This window comes from Narcine bancroftii, chromosome 5 (assembly GCF_036971445.1).
Source record: "Narcine bancroftii isolate sNarBan1 chromosome 5, sNarBan1.hap1, whole genome shotgun sequence".
NCBI classification, from domain to species: domain Eukaryota; kingdom Metazoa; phylum Chordata; class Chondrichthyes; order Torpediniformes; family Narcinidae; genus Narcine; species Narcine bancroftii.
In genome coordinates, this window is record NC_091473.1 from 126,387,913 (window position 1) to 126,411,488 (window position 23,576).

At 43.0% G+C, this 23,576-nt stretch overlaps 1 protein-coding gene across 2 annotated transcripts in view; it reads left to right on the forward strand.

Moving 5' to 3' along the window:
- Positions 1 to 5,691: 5,691 nt before the first annotated feature.
- The window catches only part of hyi (hydroxypyruvate isomerase), a 55,065-nt gene continuing 37,180 nt past the window's right edge, over positions 5,692 to 23,576 (forward strand). Inside the window, exons 1-2 of one of the 2 annotated variants that reach the window (XM_069938998.1) lie at positions 5,696 to 5,747; positions 10,924 to 11,021. The gene's annotated coding sequence lies outside the window, so the exon portion shown is untranslated. Of the gene's footprint in view, positions 5,748 to 10,923; positions 11,022 to 23,576 lie in introns of both variants that reach the window. The other variant, XM_069938999.1, reaches the window with a different exon arrangement.

Below are 23,576 nucleotides of genomic sequence, written 5' to 3' on the forward strand. Positions count from 1 at the left end.
CTCTCCATGATTTAGCAACATGTTATTGTAGCTTTCTGTCTATTGATGCTATTTCCAGACACAATTGGACCTCCCACTGGTTGATGTAGTTCACAGAATGAATTGTATTTCAGATTGAATTGGAGCAAACCTTCTCAGCATTTTCCGTTAACGGTTTTTTAAATGTTTCTTTCATTTTCCCGTTGGTTATTTTAGATGTTGCGATTAGTAACGTGCCTTATTCATCTGGACTGAAATGACAAACTGTTTCTTTGAAATTCTGAATAACTCTAATCCACATCCCTGGGTGGCCTTGTGGCAGAGAAACCCTTCTTGTTATCATTCATCCCTCTTTGTCTCAGCTCTATGGTTTTATTTTCTGAGCCTTCGTGTTGTTATGGGTGCCTTATGAGAGCTTTCTGCGGTCAGTTCAGATCTGGTTCAGTGATGTGGATCTCTTTAAGTGTAACCAGCTTTCTGTGGGAACTCTGTTCTGGTGTGGGTCGTGCTGAATAGAGCTGCACTTCAAGTGTTCGTCTGTTCTTCTTTTACTTTTCTAAGCCAAGCAGCACAGTATGCAATAGTGTAGAACTCCCCTCTGAACTAAATGCATTCTCTGCTTGCTTCATGCAGGAAGCTGGTGGGGAGGCAAAATTCACAGCACTGTTTCCATGCTGTAATTGTTATATGGTTATACATATGTCCTGCACCCACAGTTACTGCTGTTGAAGTCAGGTCAGGATTCCAGACAGTGAAGCCAAGGAACGTTATTGGCCAAGTTGGAGTCCCGGGACATCTTTCATGGATCAACTGGCAGGACTCTTCACAGTTAGCTTTAATCTCTCCCTTCAACAGGACATAGATTCCCCCTTTGTTTCAGGAAGGCCTAGGCTACCTAAATTCCATCAATATGTAGAGTTTTCTACGAGAGGGGTGAATGCTTTGGACCTTGCATATCAGGTGGAGCCCCGCCCCCACCTCGGATACTCAGACCACCCCTGTAATACTAATCCCAGCATAAAGACCACTCATCAGATGCTATAGACCAGTTTGGAAGCAGCGAGAGCCATTCATGCATTCCAAGACTGCTTTGAGTGCACAGAATGGAACATGTTGAAGGAAGCAGAAACTGGTAGCGACTGCATCCCTGTGGATGAGTGCATAGCATCAGTGACCAGCTACATCAGTAAATGTTCTGATGATGTCACAGTGCCCAAGACCATCATAACTCGCTCCCATCAGAAGCCATGGATGACAGCGGAGATGCGCGTGTTGCTCAGGATGTACACTTGGTCCTCTATTATACATATCTATGACTGTACTGCCAAATAGCACTCCAATTCCATCTTCAAATTTGTTGATGACATCGCAGTCATCAGCCAAATATCAAATAATGATGAAATGGAATACAGAAAGGAGATTGAGAGTCCAGTGACACCACCTCTCTCTCAACATTAAAAATGTGAAGGAGATGGTTATGGACTACAGGTGGGGGGTAGGGCCAAAACCCCTGTCCACATACATGGCACTGAGATGGAAAAAGTAGGTAGCTTCAAGTTCTTTCTAATGACATGACCTGGACCAATCATGTGGATCAATAGTCATCTACTTTCTGAGAAGACAAAGGAAGACCAAAATATGTCCCCCATCTCTATCACCAACTTCTACTTGTGCACCATTGAAAGCAGACTTGCTGGATACATCACGACATGCTACAGGAATTGCTCTTCTTAAGATCAGTAGAAGCTCCAGAAAGTAATAAATGGAACTTAGAACATCACACAAATTGCACTACCCCATTCCCTTCATGGACTTCATCTACAACTTCCGCTGTCTGGGAAAGGCAGCCCGTACACTGAAGGACCCATCACACCCTGGACCCATTCTCTTCCTCCTCTCGTGTGGAGAAGGCTCAAGAATCTGAAAGGATTAAAAGGTAGTTTCTTCCTCACAGCCATCCGGCTCCTGAATGAACACCATGCAGTGTTCTCATGCTGCTTATGCTTTGTAGTAAATAATTTTTTTAAATTCCCCTTTACAGCTCTGATGTCCCATCAATAATCACAAAAGGCTGATATTGTAAAACTAGCGGGCTTTTATTAAACTACCATTAACATCATTGACTGATTGAAGCCAGGAGAAAGGGAAACATGTAAGGGGCTATGGATAGGATCAGTCTCGGGAGGTGTGTCCAGCTGGCAGCAGCCAGTCGTGGCACAACACTGGTTTACCACATTCACCCTCCTTTTTACGAAGAGTCCTGTGGGGGTGAGAAAAAAAAGAGAAGGTGAAACAACTACACATTTTACAGGTTAAGCCTATCAGGGGGTCTCCTCTGCCTCAGTGAGCAACGTGGCAATAGTTGGGGCCCTATCATAGTGTCCTGAGCAACCGGATGAGGTTGGCCTGTTAACAGTTTGCTGAGGGGTGAGGACAACTGCGGAGGTGGGGGAGTGTGGAGCTGGTACATTGTTGGTAACAACAGTGGCCTGGGGTAAGGGATGGTCAGCTGTAGGATTCAGGACCCCTAAGGTTGAAGTGGGAGGGTTTGTCTTTTGAAAGTCAATGGTAGCTGGGGAGGCCCCCGATGGAGCAAGGTCCTGGATCGAGACCCTGTCTTCGCGTCCATCAGGGAAAGCAACTTAGGCATGCTGGGGGTTAGTATGGAGAAGATGGGCCATATAAACCAGCAGGTCAGTCTTAGATTGCCTGATGTGCTTCTGTAGCAGGTCTGGTCCAGGGGAGGTAAGACAGGGGACAGCAAAATCCCTGATGCAGACTTCCTAGGAAAAAAAATCCATTTCTGAGGTGTGTGGTTGGTGGCTGTATTTAAAAGTGACCGGATGGAGTGAATGACTTCCTGCCATTGGGAGACAGGTGTAAAGATAGTGATCATGTTTGCGTGGCCACCAGCAAGGCCTTGATTAGACTTGGCTGCCAGCAGGGAGCTGACACACAGAGCACGACACAGTATGTAAGATATGTAATGGAGGCTTGCAGCCTCATGACATGCATCATGGTGCTGTTTACAACAACTTTAAAGTAAATAACCTTTTCCTTCATCCATGTGTTGTCTAAGAACACACACATGAATACAAAATGAAACATGATGTCAGAAGTGGGATGAAGGAAATTAGAAGGAAACACTTTAAAGGGTAAAATCTAAAGTTATCAACTGATAAGTGAAGAGAAGCTAACAAAGAAAAAAATGGAAGGATTGCATCCACCAGTGAAACTTCAGCTGACAGGTAATGTGGCTGAAAATTAGAACAGATTTAAATAGTGTTTTGGATTTAATTTAGTGACAGTTGGAGCTGATGAGAAAAGTGATAAAGTGAAAGCATCAGTTTTCTTACATGTCATGAGTGCTGAAGCCCTGGAGGTGTATAATAACTTCACATTTGCTGCTGAAGGAGCAAAATGAAATTGGAAAAAAATAATGGAACAGTTTGAGGCATACTACATACCTAAATGTAACATGACATTTGAGAAGCACAGATTTTGCACATGTATACAAAAAACAGAAGAATGTATTGATGTATTGATCAGTATGTGACTGAATTGAGAAACAGAACCAAAACATGTGAATTTGGTGGACTGACCAACTCGCTGATAAAAGAAAGACTTGTGTGTGGTATTCCAGATAATAGTCTAAGGGAAAGATGCTAAGAGCAAAATCTAGACCTGTAAAAAGCCAGAGCACTCTGTAGAGCTACAGAAACTGTAAAAAATGTGGCAAAAATGCTATTCAGTGAAACTAGCTGCATTGTGGATGCAGTGAGCAAGAACGGACATAAACCGTTTAACAAAAAGCACGCCAAAGTGGAAAGAGAGGTGTGGCCAGTGGCTGCAGATAGTAACGTTATCTAGATATGGGAAGGTGGCCTGTAGATCATAGCTGTCCACCATGTGGTCCATCTCACACTGGAAAATGGAGACCCCATTTGTGAAGCCAAAGGGACCCAGAGGACATGGTAGAGGTGGTGGTGTATACTGGCGGCCCTCTGGGCGGATCGGGATCTGGTGATACACTGAATTCGGGACAATCATGGAGAATACCCAATATTGTGCAATCTGGTTGACCACATCAAAAATGTGGGGAAGGGGGTAAACAAAGAGCTGCATATACCAGTTGATGGTCTAGCTGTAGTCATTGACGATCCTATTCCTATCTCCTTTCTTCACCATGACCACCTTGGCCCTCTGAGGGCTATTACTGGCCTCGATGATGTCCTCGCCCAATAAGCGCTGAACCTCTGCCTTAATGAACACCCTGTCAGCTGCACCATACCATCTACTCCTGGTGGCCACCAGTTCGCAATCGGGGGTGAGGTTGGCGAACAGCAGAGGCGGGGGAGGGGTCAACCTTGAAGGTCGAGACACCACATGTTGCCTGCAGGAGGCCGTCTGTGAATTATTCATTGCAGATAATGATAGGGGAAGGGGCCCATTGAAGCACAGAGTGACTTTCTGAAGTTGAGACGGTAAATCTAGCCCCAGTAGCAATGGGCCTCAGAGTTGTGGCATAACGAGCAGTCTGAAGAGTTTATACACCACACCTCCAACAGTGAGGGTCACTACGCAGGACCCCAGGGTGGTTGCCATGTACGATTTAGACACCAGTGATATCCTGTGCTTGGCAGGCTGTACTTTAAGGGACAGTTGTTTAGTGGTATTGGGGTGGATAAAGTTTTCTGAACTCCCACTATTGATGATATTGCGCCCGTTTACCTGGATGTCCATTATGAACCTGGCGAGTTTGTGTGGGGCCTCCTGGTTCAGGGTGATAGAGGCCAATATGGATTCATTGTCTGAATCTGATGGGTGCTCCTGCACCTGAGATGGCTGCCCTCGGCCCATAGAACATTAAAGCATAGAAAATAGGCCCTTCTAGTCAATGCCAAACTATTATTTTGTCAAGTCCTACTCACTAGCACCCAGTCCATATCCCTCAATACCCCCTCCATCCATGTACCTGTCCAAATTTTTCTTAAATGTTAAAACTGAGCCCATATTCACCACTTCAGCTGGCAGCTCATTTCCACACTCCCACCACTCTCTGTGTGAAGACATTCCTCCTACTGCTCCCCCCTAAACCTTCCCCTTTCACACTTAACCCATGTCCTCTGGTTTGTATCTCACCTTGACCTGAAATGTCTCTCCACAAATGCTGTTTATCATTTTCTGTTGCATGTGACGCAATGGCACTCAAAAGTACATTTCTCTCATTGAAAATAAAAATCTCACCAGTCCCAAGAACTGGAAAGCAGAACAGAAAAAAAAATGGCACTAAATTCACGATGAACTGCAAACTTTATTATACAGATGATTACGTGCTTCCAACTGAATGAAGGCACTTTTTAACACAAAGAGTGACAGATCCACGGACTTCTCCCTAAAGCAAAGTTTGCCTTAAAGCATTAAGTTAACCCAATGTTTACACAGTACACGTAATTAAGTTATTCGTGCATGACACAAGTTTCCTCTGATCAGGGAAACAACAGAGTCAGTGCAGACTGTCACATTTGTGGCCCGAAATGTGAAATTAATAACACCATCACCACATGCTTTACCAGTTGAACATCTCAGTCTCTTTATTTTCCTGCTTTCCTTATTTCATCCTCCTGCAACTTCCACCTCCAGTACATACCATCTGACTTCTGGTCAGGTTAATACATATCATGCATATTCATTATCGTGACACAGACCACTGTGCGGTGCTGTGGAGCATATCATCTTGCTGGGTTGAAGTGAGCTGTCAGAGGAAGGTAAATGAGCTGCACGGGAAGTGAAATAAGTTACTAGAGCATTGTTCGAATTATATGTTTTAAGAGGAGTGTTTCTTGGGCAAGTGTTTGTTTTACGAGAGGTGTACTTAAAGATAATGTGTTTGTGGTTAAGTGTGTTCAGCATGTGGGTGGATTGGCATGGAGTAGGCCTCAGTGTCCCCCAGCTCGTTTGGCTTGCTTCTCCTCTGATAGAATGTTGTGACTGGGATAGTGTTTACATTTAGTGTGCTGGGATTTGAGGCCTACTCTTAAATGCAGGCATAGAGGTTTTTGGCAGAACATAATGTAAGAATCTTTAGTTGTCTGCATACATGTTGTTGAACTTGCTGACATTTGCTCATTGACGTTGGTTATGGTTGAAAATATCAAATGAATCTTGCAGTTTCTCCAGAAACACACTCTGTCTCTATTCACAATGAATATCCAATAGCTGAGGCGTAGCATGGCAGATTTGCAGGAAACAAGGCTGCTGATCAAATCTATTCCTCCGAATATTCTATTGTTTTGTGATTTTCGCATTTGAGTGGATGACAAAATCATACGTAAAAGTAACATGGTTTTGTACAGTACTTAAGAATGAACAAAGTACATTCAAAATGAGAGACAAGAATAGGGCAAGAAAGGTTGCTAAAGTAAAAACACAAAATTGCTGGAGGAACTCGGCAGATCTCGGAGTGTCCATAGGAGGTAAAAATCTATAACCAAAATTTTGGGCCTGAGCCCTTCTTCAGCGAATGAGCAAAAATCACTTGGGCGCCTGAATAAAAACGTTTGGGAAGGAAGGGGTGGGGGGGTGGGAAGGAAGCGGGGAAAAGGTTATAATCGGACATGGATAATAGTGAGAATTGATCAGGGCGAGGCTGTATGAATTCAGAGTTGGGGGAAAGGGAGAAAGGTAGAGGAAAGGCCACATCGAGATCGGGCAAGGGGAGAGATGGGGCTAAAGGAAACTGGAGAAGTCGATGTTCATGCCGCATTGTTGGAGGGTGCCCAGACTGAACTTGAAGTCTGCAGTCAGTCCCAGTTTGGCAAAGGTAGGGGAAGTTTCGAAGGGGCATCATGACACAGCCTGGGTCTTCCCGAAGGTTTTTGCAGCCAGAGGATGGTTTGTGAGGTAGGTTGGTTCTGAGAATATCAGAGAACAACATGGTCATAGGGCGAGACCATGTTTCTGTGTGTGAAAGGGAGATGGAAAATCATCAGTTTACCTCAGAGGAATGGAAATTACAGGCTGTGGTGTTCGACTGATTGAAATTTCACAGGAAAGGCAGAGGAAGACCGCAAATGACGTACAAACTTCCAACACTGCGGTTTATGGACAAACGATGAGTTATACAGAGAGGGTCTGCACTCTTCCCATGGGTGGAAGAGCCCTGTCTGGTTGATGTATTGAAGATGCAGTAAAAACCTGGATACAACTAACCATTTAAAATATATTTCTGGAGCCAGATCCATCTAATGAAAAGATGGTGGGCCTGAGTCCTGGCATCAGACAAAATATATTCGTTTCAAGTGTATAGCTCATAGAGCACCACTGTAAAACACAGTACAGGCCCTTCGGCCCTCAATGTTGTGCTGACACATATTTTCTTTTTTTATATATTTTATTGGTATTTAATATATAAACAATTGAATAATACAATTATACAATGTGCAATACATTTTAAAGTATAGGAAAAAGATTTGAAGCATGGACATGAAAGACCTACACACATTGGTAATAATGTAGTAAAATATAACATCAAACAAAAAGGAAAAGCCAACCCAAAAGAAAGAGAAAAGAAAGAAAAAGTAGTTTTTTTTAAACTTTATTTAAAAGATAAGTAAAAAGTATAACATACAATCTAAATATTCAAATAAAGTAATTTTACAAAGATTTATATATAAAAAAACAAAACAAACCTAAAAAAAGGAAAAAAAATTTAAAAACAAACAAAAAAACCCTTCCCCCGCCCCTCCCACCCCTTCAGCTAGTTCCCTTAAGGGGAGCCAAAATATAAATCATATATATGTATATATAAAAAATTGTAAACATTAATAACAGTTCAAAATACATCCAGTTGCATATATTTCAAATACAGAGACCACTTATCAACAAAAAAAGAATAATTATCATGTAAATTATAAGTAATTTTTTCCATCACGATACAAGATTTCAATTCATTATGCGAGCATATTATATTAATTTCTACATCATCTTTCCAAGTATTAGCAACGCATTTACGCACTACCGATAACACCAAACGTACAAAAGCAATTTGAATTTTATCCAAATCCATTCCCCTTAATGAAAACAAATCTCCCAACAAAAAAAATCATTGGATTCAAAGGAAGTTTAAAATTATACAATTTTTCCAAAACTATTTTAATTTCTTGCCAAAATGGTTGGACTTTCACACAAGTCCAAACAGCATGTAAAAAATGTACCAGTACATAAACCACATCTAAAACAAGAATCTGAATTACTAAACCCATTTTTTTTTTTAACTTTTCCGGGGTCAAATACAATTGATGTAAAAAAATTATAATTGACCATTCCATATCTTACATTAGTCAATTTAATTACATTGTCCTGACATATGTTTTCCCAATCATCTTCAGGAAAAGTTAACACTAAATCAGTCTTCCATTTAAGTTTAGATTTTTTAACAATCTGGTTTATCCATATTGTCCTGTAATAAATTATACATAACTGAAACATAACCCTTCTTTGGTATAGTAGAAGTCAAAGATTCAAATTTTGATAAAGTAGGTAAATACATCTCTCTACCATAATTATCTTTTACCAAAGCCCTAAGCTGATAATACACAAATAAAGAATTTAAAGGTATTTCAAATCATTCTCTCAAATGGATAAAAGAAAGAAATTGTCCCTCTACAAAACAGTCCAGTGTTGTCTTTATACCATTAGAATTTCAAATCTTTAAATAACTATTAAACATTGAAAAAGAAATAAGCCGATTATTGTATAATGAAGTTAAAGTTGATAATTTATCTTTTGACCCTAAAATTTTATTTTATTTTATCCAAATCTTTAATAAATGTTTCAGTATTGGCATATCATATTCCTGTAATAAAATCAAATTCCAATAGAATATAAATTCATGAATCTCCATTCTAGGTAGACATGATATCTCCACCTTAGTCCAACTAGGAGGTTGATCCAAATCCATCAGTCTACTAATAAACTTGAACTGAGCTGGCTCATAATAATTTTGAAAATGTGGCGGTTGTAAGCCACCCAATGCATATTTCCAAGTCAGTTTGTGCAACGCTACTCAAGCTAATTTACCTTTCCACAAAAACTCTCGTACTGCTTTATTCAAATCCTGAAAAAAAATCTTTGAAAGTAAACAAGGTATTGATTGAAATAAATATTGATTTCAAGGAAAGATATTCATCTTAATACAATTAACATATCCAATGAGAGTTAATGGAAGATCTTTCCATTTAGTTAAGTCTGCTTTAATTTGCCTCAATATAGGTACATAATTTAATTGATATAACAATTGATAGTCATTGTCCACAAACACACCTAAGTATTTGATTTTATTCGTCCATCTTAATTTTGTAATATTTTTAAATTCAGAATAATCTTCTACTCCAAATGGCAAAATTCACTTTTATTCCAGTTAACTTTATATCCCGACAATTCTCCAAATTTCGATAAACACTCCTGTAACTGTTTCAACGATCTCTTAGGCTCTATCAAATATATCAACACATCATCTGCAAATAGATTAATTTTATATTCTTCATCCTTAATCCTCATCCCTCTAATATCCTCATTTTGTCTAATAGCCTGTGCTAACGGTTCTATAGCCAATGCAAATAGGGCTGGCGACAATGGGCAGCCCTGATGAGTTGATCGAGTCAATTTAAAAGGTAAAGATGTCTGTCCATTTGTCACCACCTTAGCAATCGGATTCATATATAAGGCCTTAACCCAACCAATAAAGAAAGGCCCAAATTTAAATTTCTCTAATACTTTAAAAAAAAAGTCCCATTCAACCCTATCAAAAGCTTTTTTGGCATCTAGTGCACCGACCATAGGATGATTAGGTTGCCGCCAATATGCATTGATCAAAGTAAACAATCGAAGTATATTATCTGAGGCATTTCTATTCTTAATAAAATCTGTTTGATCAATATGTACTAATTAAGGTAAATATTTAGCAAGTCTATTAGCTAATACTTTCACCATAATTTTATAGTCTACATTCAATAAAGTAATAGGTCTATATAAAGATATCTGTAAAGGATCTATGTCTTTCTTTGGGATAACAGTTATTTAAGCATTCAAATACATTTCCGGTAACTTTTGATCATCAGTAACTTGATTTAACACTTCCCCAAATATATTAGAAAATTTGTCATAAAAAAGTTTATCAAAATCCACAGGAAACCCATCATCTACTGGGGACTTGCCATTAGGCATTTCCTGAATAGCTTCCTTGATTTCAAAATCTATGAATGGAGATTCCAACTCCTGTATATCTTTCTCATCTAGTACCGGTAACGTTAATTTAGATAAGTAAGAATCAATAGAATCATTATCCTGTTTCCCCTCAGAAGTATATAATTTTTGATAAAATGAATAAAACTGGTCATTAATTTCCTGAGGCTTATAGGTGATTATTGAATTCTTATTAACAGCATTAATAGTCCGAGATGCCTGTTCTGCTTTCAATTGCCAGGCAAGTACCTTGTGAGCCCTTTCCCCCAACTCATAATAATGTTGTTTAGATCAAACTGGAAAGTTTGTAATGTATTATAGCATAATTTTAACTTCGCTAATACAGCTTTTTTATCTTCTGTTATATCTTTCTGAAAATCTTTCTCTAGTTTAGCAATCTGATTTTACAACTGTAAACTTTCTGCCATATATTGATTCTTTACTTTCGTAGAATAGCTAATGATCTGTCCCCTCAAATAAGCTTTTAAAGCATCCCATACTACAAAATGACTACTCTTTACAGAATTAACATTTTCGGTCAAAATAAAGAAATATGTTCTTTAACAAAGGTAACAAACTCTGTTTTATTCAATAACATAGCATTAAACCTCCATCTATACATCAAACGTAATATCTCCAAACTTTCACAAGAAAAAACTAATAATGAATGATCTGATATAACTCTATTTTTATATTCAGTTTGCAGTACTCTACCCTGAAGATGTGCAGATACCAAAGATAAATCAATTATGGAAAACGAGTCATGCCTTGAAGAATAAAAAGAAAAATCTTTCTCTGTAAGATTAACTTTTCTCCAAATATCTACCAAATTTAAATCTTTCATTAATGCATTAATTTGTATTGCCATCTTTGACTTCCTTATTTTTTTTAAATAAAGGATCCAAAACACAATTGAAATCACCACCCACTAAAGTATTCTCATTAGCTTGATTTAACAAGTAAAAAGCTTCTGAAATAAACCGCTCATCATCTGTATTGGGTGCATATAAATTAAGCAGAGTCCAAAATTCCACAAATATTTTACAATTAACTCTTAAAACTCTACCAGCATTCCCTTCAGTAGATTCCAATTCAAATGATAAGTTCTTATCAATTAAAATTGCTACTCCTTTTGCTTTAGAATTAAAAGAAGAAGAAAAACTTGACCAACCCAGTCTCTTTTCAATTTCAAATGTTCTTTCTCCGTCAAATGTGTTTCTTGTAGAAAAGCAAGATCAATTTTCATCTTTTTTATATACGTCTATCATCTTTTTCTCTTTATTGGATTATTTAACAACTGAACATTAAAAGTAGCAAAGTTCAATTGAGACATAATTTTAACTATTAGTAAATACACACACTAAAAAATTAAACTCTATAAAATAATGCTCCCCTTTGTAATCCTTCAAAAATAAAAAAAGGAGGAAAAAAACCCTCTTAAAAAATCAAAACACAAATTTTAAAAAACAACACACACACACAAAAACCACCCAAAGGCGGTATTACCCTAAAAAACTGGGTGTGGGAAACCCACTGGTGGCAGATGACTTGCAAAGTTTTCTGTGTCATTCACCCTCCCAGCCAGATACATATTTATTATATAGATAAACACATTCAAATATAGTCCATATCTTCAACCCAGTAACTCTAAACCCAACGATTGCTCCGGATCTTCGATATCAAGAGGATTCTGTATTTTTTTCTTTCTGTCCATTTTTTCCATTCTTCCCATTCTTTCTCTTTCCACTGCCATTTCCATTTCCATTTAATCTCCTTTTACGAAACAAAGGCAGAGAACAACAATTTCTTCCCAATTCCGGCAGGGAGTTCGCAAAGACTAAGGCATCATGATCATTTTCACAAAATTGAGATTTAAAGTTTCCATAAAAAACCTTCAAAATTGCAGGGTAACGAAAAGTGAATTTGTAACCTGTTCGCCACAGAACATCTTTGGCCATATTGAATTCTCGCCATCTACGAATAACTTCCTGACTCAAATCAGCATAAAAAAAGCACTGTTATTTTGAACCATTAATAGGGATTGGTTTTGTCATGCTTTTTGTACTGCCATACGTAAAATAATTTCTCTATGCTGGTATTTTAAACAACAAATCAAAACTGCTCCCGGCGGTTGTCCTGGAAGCGATTTTCTTCTCAGAGCTCTATGAGCCCTATCCAACTCCAAACCTTCAGGAAAGAAATCTTTACCCAAAACTTCTGGGATCTAGTGTTTAAAGAATTTTATAGAATCAGAGCCTTCAATATCTTCTGGAAGACCAACTATCTTCACATTATTTCTCCGACTCTGATTTTCCAAAGAACCAATCTTCTTCACTAATTCTCTTTTTTGAATTCCCCGATCTACGAAAGATCCTTCCACTTTTTCTATTTTTTCTCTATTACACTCCACTTGACTTTGACACTCAGAGAAAGCTGTCTCAATTTTTTTTTAATTTTCTTGGACAGTATCAACAGATTTTATACATCTATTAATGTCACTTTTGACTACATTCATATCTCACTTCATATTTGACATTTCTTCACAAAAAGTATGTGTCTTAATTTTCACCTCCCTAAATCCTTGATACATTTGATCTGATATTTGTTTTGACATATTACCCATCTGATAGGCAATCCCTTCCAGAACTGTAAATACTAGATCTATTCCAGATTCCGATTCCACTTTTTGAGGTTCACCAGATGACATATTCTGCAAAGGTAAGTAATTCCTCTTCTTCTGTCGGTGTGGATGCCTTTACAGTGCAGTTGCAAGTCTGGACACCCGACGCCCACACCTTATCAAGGAGCTCCCGGACCTGCAACATTCCACACAGGCCGGGCAAAGCCACGGGGCATGCCGGAGTGTCTTCCGATGCTACTCCGCGCATCCCCAGGCCGCCCGGCAAGATCGTGGGGCCGCAGGTCTCCCTGACGACCATGTCATCCGCGTGCGTGGATCGACAGCAGCCGAACTCACCAAGGTGCCAACGCCATCTTGCAGGAGCAAGGTGGGCGCCAGCATCAAAAGTTGACCGGGCTGGGGTCCTCTGGGCCTTAGGAATCGTCAAAATCGACTCCAAGGATTCCACTGTAAAGATAGGCCTCAATTCTTATGTACTTTTAAATGGCAATTTCTTTTGAAGTTGAGCCTTAGATTTTTTTACATTAGTTGCCATAGTAATTTACTATTGTTTAAAAAATTAAAAATATTATTTTTAACTAAATTTAAACAACTTAAAGTCGGGCATTTAATGTTCCAGCTGGGAGAAGGTGGAATACACATCTTGCATTTACGCCATCTTGCCACACCCCTAGGAAAAGTAAAGTGTGTGGCGGCCCGCAATTGCGGAGATCAGGCCAGCACATCGGACGGCAGCAGACGCAGACAGAGATCGCTAAAGCGACTCCCAGGACAATGAACCGGCAGGGGTAGAAGGTGGGGCAGCATCAGACCAACAGTCCTAAAATGTCATTGGTCAAGCTGCCCAGCTAACTCAGCAGAAACAGGCTGGGGAAGAAGGGCATTCATATAGATGGATGTTCCTGCCCAATATTGTTATTCATCTGGCTGACCCAGTCAATCAGCAAAAACAGCGGGAACTTGAACAGTATAAAATCAGCCCTAATAAAGGAGTGAGCTTAACCTGCCACACTATGTGTGTGTGTGTGTGTGTGTGTGTTTCTTTGTAGGGATCACCTACAATTGGTGACCCCAACGGTTTAGAAGGAATCGAAACTTAGCAATGGAGAACAAAGCAGCTGTCAGAGTAGTCAGCCTGAAGCTCCCAACCTTCTGGACAGTTTGACACGGCATGTGGTTCAACAAGGCAGGGGTTCAGTTCCAGATCCGGGGAATCACAGCAGAGACCACCCGGTACTGCCATGTGGTCAGCGCCCTGGATCCACAGACAGCAGACAGAGTGGCCAACTTCGTCCACAGGCCACCATCGGAAGGCACTTACACTGCCTTCAAAGAGCTATTAACCGAGACGTTCGGACTCTCGCGGCGAGAGCGAGGAGCACGTTTGCTCCATCTGGATGAGCTTGGAGACAGATCCCTGTCGGTACTCATCAACAAAATGCTGGCCCTCCTGGGAGATGAGCAGCCCTGCATCATGTTCAAGCAGGCATTCCTGAAACAGATGCCTGAAGACATCCAACTCCTCCTGGCAGATGCGGATTTCACTGACCCCCCCCCCACCCCCGGAAAGTCGTAGCATGGGCAGACATTCTGTGGAAACAGAAACAGAAGTGCTCGGCTACCGTGGGGCTCATAAAGAAGTCCCGCCATCAGACCAGAGCAGTCCCAAGCAAGGAACAGCAGATGAGAGGCAGAAGCTAGTCCAGTGACAGTACTTCTACCACCGGAGATGGGGCACCTGCGAGTTCCAGGGAAATTATGTTCATGACAGCTGGCCACCAACAGAGCCTCCTGTATATCTGGGACCGCCTGTCCGGCAGATGCTTCCTGGTGGATACAAATGCAGGGGTCAGCGTGATACTCCCGACAGGGTTGGACACTAGGTGCAGGCTAGCGAGACCCACGTTGAGGGCTGCCAACAACAGCAGTATACGGACCTATGGCACTCGTAGGCTGAGCTGCAGTTTGGGGGCAGTCAAACTGGCCGCAGTGGAACAACCACTCCTCGGGGTGTAATTCCTGTGAGCTAACAGCCTCCTCGTGGACCTTAAGGGTAAGCGACTTATCCACACTGTGACCTACCAGACCATTGCACTGAGGGGCGCTAGGTTTCTGGCAATGCACCTGGCCTCCATCCACAGCTTGGAGGGTGAGTTCTCAAAGGTGCTAGCGGGATTCCCAGCAATCCTTTCCCCCTCAGTTCACAGCGGAGATGCCTCGGCACGGCGACAGACATCACATCCTAACTAAGGGCCCACCTCTCCACGCAAGGGTGAGATGACTTCCCCCAGAGAAGCTCCGACTGGCCAAGGAGGAGTTCCACAAGCTCGAGGAGGTGGGTGTTGTTCGACGGTCAGATAGCCCATGGGCCTTGCACCTGCACATGGTGTCTAAAGCAACTGGGGGCTGGAAACCATGTGGCGACTATCGCCGACTCAATGAGGCTACCATCCCAGACTGTTACTCCATGCCAGACATCCAGGATTTTGCTGCAAACCTGCATGGGGCAACAATATTCTCTAAAGTGGACCTCGTGCGAGGATATCTCCAGATGACATCCCGAAGACGGCCATCATCACTCCATTTGGGCTGTTCGAGTTCCTGAGGATGCCATTCGTGCTCAAAAATACGGAACAGACATTCCAGCAACTGTTGGACGCAGTGGGCCGAGACCTGGACAGCACTTTCATCTACCTTGACGATATCCTTGTGGCAAGTAGAACCCGACAGTAACACGTTCAACACCTCCAAAATCTCTGTAGTCATCTGCAGGAGTTCAGCCTCACCGTGAACCTGGCCAAACGCCAGTTTGACCTGAACTCCATTGACTTCCTGGGTCACAGGATTACAAAGGACGGAGCCACACCACTGCCCAACAAGGTAGAGCCCATCTATAGCTTCCCGAAGCCCAGTACAATGAAAGGTTTGCAGGAGTTTGTGGGGATGATAAACTTTTATTGCAAGTTTATCCCAGCAGCTGCCTGAGTGATGTGCACTTTATTCATCCTGATGTCCGGCAAGGAGAAGGACCTGACCTGCGACGATGAATCCACACGTGTGTTTGTGGAAACCAAAGAAGCCCTGGTCAAAGCTGCACTCCTGACCCACCCCAGACCAGATGCACCCCTCATAGTTGATGCCTCAGGAACAGCGATTGATGGAATCCTGGAGCATCAGATAGAAGAAAGTTGGTACCCAGTAGCTTTCTTCAGCAAACATCTGCGGCCCCCTGAACTAAAGTACAATGCTTTCGATAGAGAGCTACAGGCCCTGTACTTAGCCATCTGCTACTTCTGGTACTTTCTTAAGGGAAGGGCTTTCACGGACCAGAAACCACGGACTTTTGCCCTGGCTAAAATCTCCGATCCCTGGTCAACCCGCCCACAGAGACTCTTGTTTTACATCTCAGAGTACACCACTGACATCAAGCACATCTTGGGCAAAGACAACGTGGTCGTGGACGCCTTGTCAAGACACAGCATCCACTCCCTGGTCAATGGTCTGGACTTCGCAGCACTGGCAGAGGCTCAGCAGGGCGACGAGATCCCGCAGTACAGGACCACTGTCACAGGCCTTCAGCTTCAGGATGTTCCAGTTGGCACAGGTACTACCACCCTCCTGTACAACGTGGCTACCGGGTAGATTTGACCTATTGTCCTAACGGCATGGAGGGAATGATATTTTGACTCTAGACACCCATCCATCAGGACTATGGTCTGGCTGGTGACCAGCAAGAATATGTGGCATGGATTGCAGAAACAAGACCAGGGGGTGGGCCAAGGTGTGTCCGCAGTGCCAAACAGCCAAAGTGCAGTGACACACCAAGGTCCCCCCACAGCCTTTTGAGCCAATGGAATGCAGGTTTGACCACATTCACGTGTTCATGTGGGACCCTTACCAGTCTCTCAGGGTCACCTGTTCACAGTGGTCGACCGCTTCACCTGGTGGCCAGAAGCAATCCCCCTGGCTGACACATCCACCAGGTCCTGTGCCAAAGCACTCCTCTCGTCCTGGATTGCAAGATTCAGACTGCCACAGCACATCACTTCTGATCGAGGCGCACAATTCACCTCCAGTTTGTGGATCAACATTGCCAACCTGTGGAGCACTCAGCTACACCATACGATGACATACCACCCGCAAGCCAGTGGCATGGCGGAGTGTTTCCACAGGCATCTCAAGACCACCCTCATGACCAGGCTCAAGGGCCCCAAGTGGGTGGATGACCTACCATGGGCTCAACTAGGCATCCGAACAGCAGTGAAAGAAGACCTCCACGCATCCTCCACTGAACTCTTCTACGGAGCCCCACTCATGGTTCCTGGGGATTTCATTCCACAGGCCAGAGGACAGCAGGAGGAGACAACCACCTTCCTGGACAGGCTGCACGAAAAGGTCGGTAACCTGGATCTGATCCCACCATCCAGACACAGACAAGCCAAATCCAACATCCCTAAAGAACTGAATGACTGTGAGTACGTCTTTGTATGCAGAGGACCCCACCGTTCACTGCAGAAGCCATACAAATGTCCCTTTCATAGGAACATAGGAAGTAGGTGTGAGAAGTGCCTTCACGTTCACAAAATATGCTCGAGACAAAAGTTGAGAACAAAGAACATTTATTTACATTTACAACATTGCAAGATTGGGTACTCTCCCCCTACCTCGGGAAAGTACACCGAGGGCGGGAAGCTTCTTTGTTTTTATACATTTTTCTTACATTTATCCTTCTTGGGTTGGTTTGGCACTTTTCCTATCCCGTACTCACACCTCCTTTCCCCACCCCCTATTAAACAAACCCTTTGTGTGTACATGCATATTTCTATATCTCCTTAAATTCCTCTGTTATCTTGTCTACTTTTTCATGCGCCATTTTACACAAAGAACATTTTAGCTATTTCTTTGCTTTTTCTACCTTCTATAACTGTTTCTAAACTCCTACAATAATCAAAAAGTAACTGATTCTAAACTCCTACATAGGAACAGGATTAGGCCAAAAATGGCCCATCGAGCCTGCTCCGCCATTCAATACGATCATGGCTGATCTAATGTATGACCTAACTCCACCTACCTGCCTTCTCCCCATATCCCCTAATTCCTCTATCATGTAAAAATTTATCTAACCGAATTTTAAATATGTTTAATGAGGCAGCCTCAACCACTTCCCTGGTTAGAGAATTCCAAACATTCACTACTCTCTGGGAAAAACTATTTTTCCTCATCTCTGTCCTAAATCTACTCCCCTGAATCTTGAGACTGTGTCCTCTCATTTTAGTTTCCCCGGCCAGCTCAAAAAACCTTCCTACATCTATCCTATCCATACCCTTCATAATCCTATAAGTTTCCCTAAGGTCTCCTCTCATTCTTCTGAACTCGAGCGAATACAATCCTAGATGATTTAATCTTTCATCATAAGTCAACCCCTTCATCCCAGGGATCAACCTAATAAACCTCCTCTGGACCGTCTCCAAAGCCAGTATATCCTTCCTCAAATATGGAGACCAGAACTGGACACAGTACACCTTCAAGCTGGACATAGGTGGTAAACCAAAGGTCTTTACTACAGATAGACTCAAGCCTGCCCACACAGACACCAACACCTCGACGCAGAGGCAGACCACAAAAGACTTTGGGGACTATACCTACGGACCCTATAGACTGTAACGCCGGTTCTGGGGGGGGGGGTCATGTGGCAGCCTGCAATTGCGGAGATCAGACCAGCACATCGCGCGGTAGCAGATGCACACAGAGATCACTAAAGTGACTCCCAGGACAACGAACTGGTGGAGGTAGAAGCTGGGACAGCTTAAGACCAGCAGCTCTAAAATAGCATTGGTCAAGCTGCCCAGCTAACTCAGCAGAAACAGGCTGGGGAAGAAGGGCATTCATATGCATGGATGTTCCTGCCCGCTATTGTTATTCATCTGGCTGACTCAGTCAATCAGCAAAAATGGCGGGAACTTGAACAGTAAAAGCAGCCTTTCCAGCCCTAATAAAGGGTGTAAGGGTGTGTGTGTGTGTGTGTGTGTGTGTGTGTGTGTGTGTGTGTGTGTGTGTGTGTGTGTGTGTGTGTGTGTGTGTGTGTGTGTGTGTGTGTGTTTCTTTCTAGCAGTTGGCTACAAGTTTAAAAGTTCTATTCAAATTAATTATTCAATGGTCTTTCCTTCTCTTATTCTGTAAGAATTTTTTAAATCAAAATTTGTATTATTCACAGTTGAGCAAAGTATTATCTGTTATCCACTTTAAAAAAAAGAAAAAAGAACCTAATGTAGCAGCTCCTATGGTAGAGCTACTCTTCTCTTCTCTTTGGCTTGGCTTCGCAGACGAAGATTTATGGAAGGGTAAAGTCCACGTCAGCTGCAGGCTCGCTTGTGGCTGACAAGTCCGATGTGGGACAGGCAGACGCGGTTGCAGGGGAAAATTGGTTGGTTGGGGTTGGGTGCTGGGTTTTTCCTCCTTTGTCTTTTGTCAGTGAGGTGGGCTCTGCGGTCTTCTTCAAAGGAGGTTGCTGCCCGCCGAACTGTGAGGCGCCAAGATGCACGGTTTGAGGCGAGATCAGCCCACTGGCGGTGGTCAATGTGGCAGGCACCAAGAGATTTCTTTAGGCAGTCCTTGTACCTCTTCTTTGGTGCACCTCTGTCACAGTGGCCAGTGGAGAGCTCGCCATATAACACGATCTTGGGAAGGCGATGGTCCTCCATTCTGGAGACGTGACCTACCCAGCACAGTTGGATCTTCAGCAGCGTGGATTCGATGCTGTCAGCCTCTGCCATTTCGAGTACTTCGATGTTAGGGATGAAGTCGCTCCAATGAATGTTGAGGATGGAGCGGAGACAAAGCTGGTGTAAGCGTTCTAGGAGCCGAAGGTGATGCCTACTAAAGAAACATAAACACACGCCAGAGAAGTCAACTAAACAAATATTTTTTTTAAAAAGGATCCCCTATAGAGTTCTTCCAAATAAAAAGTACTAAGCTTCCCTAACATGTAACCCTCTATTTTTCTTTCATCCATGTGTCTGTCTAAGAATCTCTTAAATGCTCCCTAATCTTTCAGCCTCCACCACCATCCCTGGCAAGGCAATTCCAGGCCCCCCCACAACTCACTGAAAAAAAACACTTACCCCTGATGTTTCCCCTAAACTTTTCTCTCTTCATTTTGTACATTATTTCTTCTGCTATTTGCTGATCCTGTCCTGCGAAACAGGTGCTGGCTGTTCACCCTCTCATAATCTTGTAGACCTCTATCAAGTCTCCTCTCATCCTTGTTCATTCCAAAGAGAAAAAGAAGTTTCCTAAACCACCTGCTCAACCATGATTAACACATACAACCCCCCCCCCCCCCACCCCCGTCTTGATGCGTTGTTCCGTGGAAGAGTTTATCTGACAATATTTGAAAGAAGCATGCTGGGGTGTTTTGTGGCATTCAAGGTAGTGGTATATAAATGCACAGATACAACTTGGTTATTCATAAATACAACTTCTTTGCTGAGCATGACCTAATGTAAGTGGGCAGCATGGTTAGCGCAGCATTTAGTGCCACACTGTGATGGAGCAGCGACTGGAGTTCAAATCTGCTGCTGTCTGTAAGGATGTTGTACATTCTCCCTGTGTCTGCATGAGTTTCCTCCAGGTGCTCCAGTTTCTTCTCACCATTTAAAAACATACTAGGGTGCAGATCATTTCGGTGTAATTAGGCAACATGTAATTGGGCCAAAAAGGCCTGTTACTGTGCTGTATTTATGTATGTATCCAGTTCACTGTGGTTCAGGGGCAAGATTGTAATATGCAAACATGGTCTTTGCCCTCAGACAGCTCCAAGAAAAGTGCAGAGAACAAAACAAAGGACTCTACATCACCTTTGTTGACCTCACCAAAGCCTTCGACACCGTGAGCAGGAAAGGGCTTTGGCAAATACTAGAGCGCATCGGATGTCCCCCAAAGTTCCTCAACATGATTATCCAACTGCACGAAAACCAACAAGGTCGGGTCAGATACAGCAATGAGCTCTCTGAACCCTTCTCCATTAACAATGGCGTGAAGCAAGGCTGTGTTCTCGCACCAACCCTCTTTTCAATCTTCTTCAGCATGATGCTGAACCAAGCCATGAAAGACCCCAACAATGAAGACGCTGTTTACATCCGGTACCGCACGGATGGCAGTCTCTTCAATCTGAGGCGCCTGCAAGCTCACACCAAGACACAAGAGAAATTTGTCCATGAACTACTCTTTGCAGACGATGCCGCTTTAGTTGCCCATTCAGAGCCAGCTCTTCAGCGCTTGACGTCCTGCTTTGCGGAAACTGCCAAAATGTTTGGCCTGGAAGTCAGCCTGAAGAAAACTGAGGTCCTCCATCAGCCAGTTCCCCACCATGACTACCAGCCCCCCCACATCTCCATCGGGCACACAAAACTCAAAACGGTCAACCAGTTTACCTATCTCGGCTGCACCATTTCATCAGATGCAAGGATCGACAATGAGATAGACAACAGACTCGCCAAGGCAAATAGCGCCTTTAGAAGACTACACCAAAGAGTCTGGAAAAACAACCAACTGAAAAACATCACAAAGATAAGCGTATACAGAGCCGTTGTCATACCCACACTCCTGTTCGGCTCCGAATCATGGGTCCTCTACCGGCACCACCTACGGCTCCTAGAACGCTTCCACCAGCGTTGTCTCCGCTCCATCCTCAACATCCATTGGAGCGCTTTCATCCCTAACGTCGAAGTACTCGAGATGGCAGAGGTCGACAGCATCGAGTCCACGCTGCTGAAGATCCAGCTGCGCTGGATGGGTCACATCTCCAGAATGGAGGACCATCGCCTTCCCAAGATCGTGTTATATGGCGAGCTCTCCACTGGCCACCGTGACAGAGGTGCACCAAAGAAAAGGTACAAGGACTGCCTAAAGAAATCTCTTGGTGCCTGCCACATTGACCACCGCCAGTGGGCTGATAACGCCTCAAACCGTGCATCTTGGCGCCTCACAGTTTGGCGGTCAGCAACCTCCTTTGAAGAAGACCGCAGAGCCCACCTCACTGACAAAAGGCAAAGGAGGAAAAACCCAACACCCAACCCCAACCAACCAATTTTCCCCTGCAACCGCTGCAACCGTGTCTGCCTGTCCCGCATCGGACTTGTCAGCCACAAACGAGCCTGCAGCTGACGTGGACTTTTTACCCCCTCCATAAATCTTCGTCCGCGAAGCCAAGCCAAAGAAGAATATTGGGCCAAAAAGGCCTGTTACTGTGCTGTATTTTTGTATGTATCCAGTTCACTGTGGTTCAGGGGCAAGATTGTAATATGCAAACATTTTAAGATGCACTGATTTTTTTTAAATCTCAGTACATTAATAATCTAATATTTTGTATGTGTGAACAACCAATGCCTTCACAGTGTGCTTCATGAACCATCATGAGATCATCTCTATCGGGGAACCACGTGACAAGGTAGAGTAAAACCTCTGGTATCTGGCACTTATGGGGATAGCTAGATGCCAGATTAGTGTATTTTCCAGTTGCTTGAGATTGCCAGGTTGCATGACTAGTGAAATGATGGCAAGGTGTGCCAATTTTAAACATTTGTACTTAATTATTTTCCTCTTTTTTTTTGCCAGTAGCTTGAGGCTGCCGGTTGTTTGAATTCTGGATACCAGAATATTAGGAAGCTTTTGGCATCTTGGCTTTCATAAATGAAAGTATTGAGTATAGGAGGTGGGATGTTATGATAAGGCTGTATAAGACATTGGTGAGGCCAAATTTGGAGTATTGTGTGCCGTTCTGGTCACTTAATAACAGGAAGGATATCAGTAAGATTGAAAGAGTGCAGAGATTTACTAGGTTGTTGCCGGGTCTTCAGGAGTTGAGTTACAGGGAAAGATTAAACAGGTTAGAACTTTATTCCTTGGAGTGTAGTAGAATGAGAGGAGATTTGATAGAGGTTTACAAAATTATGAGGGGTATAGACAGAGTAAATGCGAGTAAATTCTTTCCACTTACCGGTAGATTAGGAGAGATAAATATGAGAGGACATGGCTTATGGGTGAAAGGGGAAAGGTTTAGGGGAAACATTAGGGAGGAGTTCTTCACTTAGAGAGTGGTGGGAGTGTGGAATGAGCTGCCATCTGATGTGGTAAATCCCAGATCACTCTTAAGTTTTAAGAATAAATTGGATAGATACATGAACTGGAGGGTTATGGACTGGGTAAAATTTGATGGGACTAGTGGAATGATATTTTGGCACGGACTAGAAGGGCCAAAGAACCTGTTTCCTGTGCTGTAGTGATCTATGGTTATAGGGGGTAGAGGGGGCACACATGTCAAACTCAGGCCCGCGGGCCAAATTTGGCCTGTGATATAATTATATTTGGCCCGCAAGATCATATCAAATATGTATTAGAGCTGGCCCGCTGGCCGCCGCGCCAGTATAGCGCATGCACAGCTAATACTACAAATCCCAGAATGCTATGCAAATGCATTGGCTCTGGCCCGTCAGCCCGCTAATCGCCCCCACCTCCTCTCTTTACTTGTGCGACCTGTCGCCCAACTCACGTGTAATAAACCCCTTACGGAAAATGGCCAAACGAAAGACAGAAAACAGGACCTTTCAAGACAGGTGGGAGGCAAACTCTGACCCCAGAGTTTGATGAACTTGCATCTAAGAAGAGATGCCAAGTATCTGGTTTAGACCCAGGTGCATCAGAGTAAATCACA